The 4,954-nt window shown below is 48.9% G+C and overlaps 1 pseudogene; it reads right to left on the reverse strand.

Moving 5' to 3' along the window:
• Positions 1 to 682: 682 nt before the first annotated feature.
• LOC113222504 lies at positions 683 to 3,670 on the reverse strand (annotated as a pseudogene).
• Between the last annotated feature and the right edge of the window lie 1,284 nt (positions 3,671 to 4,954).

The following is a 4,954-nucleotide window of genomic DNA, read 5'->3' on the forward strand; positions in this document are numbered from 1 at the left end:
AATGCTTCTAACATTGCTCATTTTCACAGGTTATGAAAACACATTACAATTATCTAAGCATCTAATTATTCAGGTCCTTTGTTTCTCCTCCATTCTATTAGTTTTATAGTAATTTTAAGGCCTGTGAGGATGAAGTCATCTGTGACAGCTACCACAAAGGTTACTATAAGGAGACGCATTTCAAACAAGTTTATCACCACTACCATCCCCACCATAAAACTGTCTTAATCAAGGGTAACACATTCCAAGGTTAACCAAGACAACCTCTTTACCTGTCACTGCTTAAGAAAAGGATTTTTTGGTCTCATTTAGAAATAACTTTCTCTATCTATTTTTCTCCAGAGCCCAATGTGTGGCTCTATCTCAAGCACCAGTCAGCAAAACTGCCTGCCGGAATGCTCAGTTTTTGTTATCTTTCCAAATGTAGGACACAGCTATCTTTTGATATCATAACTTTTTAAAAATTGATGCACGAACTTCTTGAAAGTTCAGCCAGGCATGGTGGCTCACGCCTGTAATCCTAGCACTTTAGGAGGCTGAGGCAGGTAGATCACGAGGTCAGGAGCTCAAGACCAGCCTGGCTAAGATGGTGAAACCCATTTCTACTAAAACTGCAAAAATTAGCCGGGTCGGGTGGCAGGTGCCTGTAATCCCCAGCTACTCAGGAGACTGAGGCAGGAGAATTGCTTGAACCTGGGTGGCGGAGGTTGCAGTGTGATGAGATCGCACCACTGCACTCCAGCCTGGGTGACAGAGTGAGACTCCATCGCAAAAAAAAAAAAAAAAAAAAAAGGAAAAGAAAAGAAAGTTCAGATATACAGCGGTTGTAATTCTTCTGAAGGCTGGTTATGGGACACATTCATACTTTGCTGTTCAATAAATGTGGGGTGGAGAATAAACTAAACCGACAGAATTACCACAGAAAATAAAATTCTAAGTGCTCTGACAACAAAAGAAACCTAAAACGCGCACACACACACACACACACACACACACACACACACACAGTTTTCCCTGCTAATCATTATACAGCGAAAACAACCAAGTAGCTAACACAGAGCCCACAAAATCAGAGTAAAAATTTGAACACTTGGTAAAATAAAAACGCACACAAACCCCTGTGATCTAAAAAAAATGCTGAAGTATTCAAAGCCAGACAGCAATTATAGCTACTGAGAACATCATTGTAAGCAAACTGAGGCAGAGAAAACAAAGGTGCCGATGAGGATTTGAACACCTAACCTGCAGAAACCCACTGGATGGTTTCCTAGGTTCCGAGCTGGCACTGTCTTTCAGAACGATCTTCTAGAAGAGGTCACATAACACTGTGACAAAGGATCTGGAGAAAGGGACCCTTGCTTTATCACTCCGGCTCTCCAGTCATGCTTCACATTTTCGCTTCTTACAGTCTTTCACATGAAGTCCATTTACAGACTCCCATCAAGCCCTTCCAGACCTTTTTGTACTATCCATGACAAGTTCTTCATGTTAGCTCTGCACTTTTGACAAATTCTTAGCAGTTAACTTACAAGGCAGTTAAGATTTTTGTTCAAGCACAATATAGCTAGAATAGGGTCATATACTCAATAAAACAAATATTTACCAAGCATTTATTGAGTGAAAGATAAAAAGCACAAAGCATAATTACAAAATATTCTGCCCTGCACCATAAAAAAAAATGTAAAAGGCTTACAGAATATAGCATAACATGACCAAAGCAAAAATAGTAAGGACTAAAGAGGGGAAGAAGGGAAAATATAAGCATGAACTGAATATGATCCAGAAGAGCCTTGATGGTCAGACATGTAAAGACGACTTGGGTAGGGTTAAGGGGTGGAGGGAAGGGGCACATTCTACAGGGGAAAAACAGCTGATGCAGAAGCCGGAAAGGAAAAGGTCGGAGCACCAGTACAGGACTCTTACCTGCCGCATCTATGGTACAATGCGCCTTTCCAGAACACAGCAGCGCGCAGCCAGGCCCCGGAGAGAGGGATCGCTCAAACAGCACCAGAGGCTGCATTCCAGCTTTTCTTCCATCATCGAGTCCATTTTCATTGTTAGTTTCTCCTTAAACACAAACTCAAAACCAATTGGCTGAGCACACAGGAACAAGGAAAACCTGACTGAAGAATGAGGCCTTAAAACTTAAGGGCCTTGGGTCCTAGCGCGGTGGCTCATACCTGGAATCCCAGCACTTTGGGAGACTAAAGGTGGGTCATTTGAGATCAGGAGTTCGAGACCAGCCTGGCCAACACGGTGAAACGCCGTCTCTATTAAAAACACAAGTTAGCCAGGCGTGGTAGCGGGCGCCTGTAATCACAGCTACTCAGAAGGCTGAGACAAGAGAATCGCTTTAACCCGCGGACTGTCAAGAGACAGGCTGCAATGAGCCGAGGTCGCGCCACTGCACTCCAGCCTCGGTGACAGAGTGAGACCCTGCCGCAAAACAAACAAAAACAAAAGAAAACAACTTTTTTTGTTTGAGAGAAGTCTCGCTCTTATCCCCCAAGTTTAAGCACAATGGCTCGATCTCGGCTCACTGAAACCTCTGCCTCCCGGGTTCAAATGATTCTCCTGCCTCTGCCTCCCAAGTACCCGGGATTAAGTCGCCTGCCAACAGGCCTGGCTAGTTTTTGTATATTTTAGTAGAGACGGGGTTTCACCATGTTGGCCAGGCTGGTCTCCAACTCCTGACCTCAGGTGATCCGCCGCCTCGGCCTCGCCAAGTGCTGAGATTACAGGCGTGAACCACTGCGCCCGGCCAAAACACCAAACATTTTAAAGGCCTTTCCCCTTACCCGCCTGGGCTCAAAAAACGCCGGAGCCGCCCCGCACCGCCCTGTAGCGGTCTTGGGAGCAGGCCGGCTGACTGAGGGCGACCCTGGGACCCGAGAGGGCTCCGGCAGCCGCGGGCTCCCACCTCGGGGCGAGGCGACGGGGGCCGAGAGGAGCCAGCAGCCCCCAAGCCTGCCCCGCGCGAGGAGCCGGAGAGACGCGCCCTCCGCCTCCTCCCACCCAAGCCTCACACAGTCCCGGGCGCAAGGGCCAGGCCAGTTGCGGGAGAAAGGGGCGGGGAACTGGGGCGTCTCCGGGGCAGGCACCCCTGCGTCCTGGGACTCCTGGCGCCCCCTCTCTGCCCTCGCCCTGCCCCTTCATGTTGCAGTGGAGCGTGAGCGGCCGCTGCAGCTCCTAGTTCTTGTGGAAGACAGATGCCAGCAACTTCAGTTTGGCCTTGAGCCCTGACACTCAACTCGGGCGGGAGGGGCGCGGAAGGGGAGCCTGTCCCGAACCGCTGGCATGGCGGCGACCATCGGCGGGGCCTCCTGGCAGAGCTCTTGCGGCTCTGCTTCTCCCCGCCGCCTCGATCCTCGTGGGAGCCCCGCTGGAAAATAGCAAGGGGCACGGAGGAGGACTTGGCGGGAGCTGTGTGGCCGCCTGTGGAGCTGCTCCCAAAGTAACCGACTCCACCGAAGGGAGGCGCGGCTCCTGTCAAGCCGCAGCTTAAAAGGGCAACAGCACCACCGCCCCCGCTACCGCCTGGGAAAGGGCTGCCCCCGCCGCCCCTCACCCTTCAACCCGGTGTCCCCAGCTCGCACCCGTTTCGGCGGGTGCACGAGTCCAGAGCGTGCGCGCGCCCGCGGCTGCCCCCTCCTCCCTTGACCCAGCACATTTCTGCCGGACACATCTGGTCCCTTCCTCACACTCGCTGCCTGGAGGCTCAGGGCGGCACAACCACCAACGTGTGTGTGTGTGTGTGTGTGTGTGTGTGTGTGTGTGTGTGTGTCCCTGTCCCAAGGGAACAGAGCACTGCTGAGTTGAGGCTGCTTATTAGCTCGTGGACTGTCAGCAAAATACAGTCACAAGAAGGCTGTGTGCTGATTTGTCTTTTGCGGTGACATCATGTTCTTCATGTTTTATGTTTTTCAGAGTTCATTAGTTTCTTTCTGTTCTCAGTTAATGTCCAGCTCAGTAGATTGTGTAAGTAGAATACCCCCAAACTGAAAGTCACCTAGGTAAAGTAGAGGAAAAATATGTCACCCATTTATAGTTGAAAACGGGTACACTTTAGTTTTGTGTAGCCAACACTGGATAATGGGTAAGGGCATAGGATCCCAGGGCTAGACTGCCTGGGTTGAAGTTCCAACTTAGCCACTTGCTCGCTGTGAAATACTTGACAGCTTTAAGCCTCAGTTTCTTTCTTTGTATTTTTTTTTAACTTAATCCCAAATGTGACAGTAAGTCTAAGTTACTTGATCTGAAAAATAGAAATTATTCAATGAGAGTCTGTGTGAAAACTTTAAAGTTTTTAAAGCCACTGCCTGACTCAGGAAAGTCCTCAGCTTTAGCAGTTATTAGCTATGATTATTATTGTGTTGGCTACACGTGCATTAATGAGGCAGGAGAATGCTCAGGGATAACAATCAAGTATCCAAATTATCTCATCAGACCTATGGGGAGGCATTTGTATGCATGCTCGTGTTTCAGCTCAGAGCCCTTTGTCTAGAAGGCTCTTGAACTCAGAGGCCCAGGCACTATCAACTTGACTTTGCCGTGGAGCCAGCACTTTTGTTGATCAATGAAATTGACATAATGCTTTTTTTTTTCTTTTTTTAAACACCAACCATGTGCCTAGAGTTAACTGTGTCAAGAAAAGCCTGCTTCAGTTGACTGGAGTGAGCAATTCAACTGTGGAGAAATGAGAAATGTTAGTGCTGAGACAAGAGACATAAACTCCCAGGGTAAGGTAGGAATCACTGAAAGTCAGGCAAAGAAACCGGCATCCAGTAATGAGTTAGGCTTTGCCGGCCTCTGGCCCTACAGATGGCTCTTTGGAGAGGAAAATATTAAGCCAGGCCTCAGGGCACAAATCCTAAGGGAATGTGGCAGCTCTAGGCTGTCTATGGAAGAGAAGCAGAGGGTGGCACCTGGTTGAAAGAGGGGGCTGGGGGACATA

This window comes from Piliocolobus tephrosceles, unplaced genomic scaffold (genome assembly GCF_002776525.5).
Source record: "Piliocolobus tephrosceles isolate RC106 unplaced genomic scaffold, ASM277652v3 unscaffolded_31544, whole genome shotgun sequence".
In the NCBI taxonomy this organism is placed as follows: Eukaryota; Metazoa; Chordata; class Mammalia; order Primates; family Cercopithecidae; genus Piliocolobus; species Piliocolobus tephrosceles.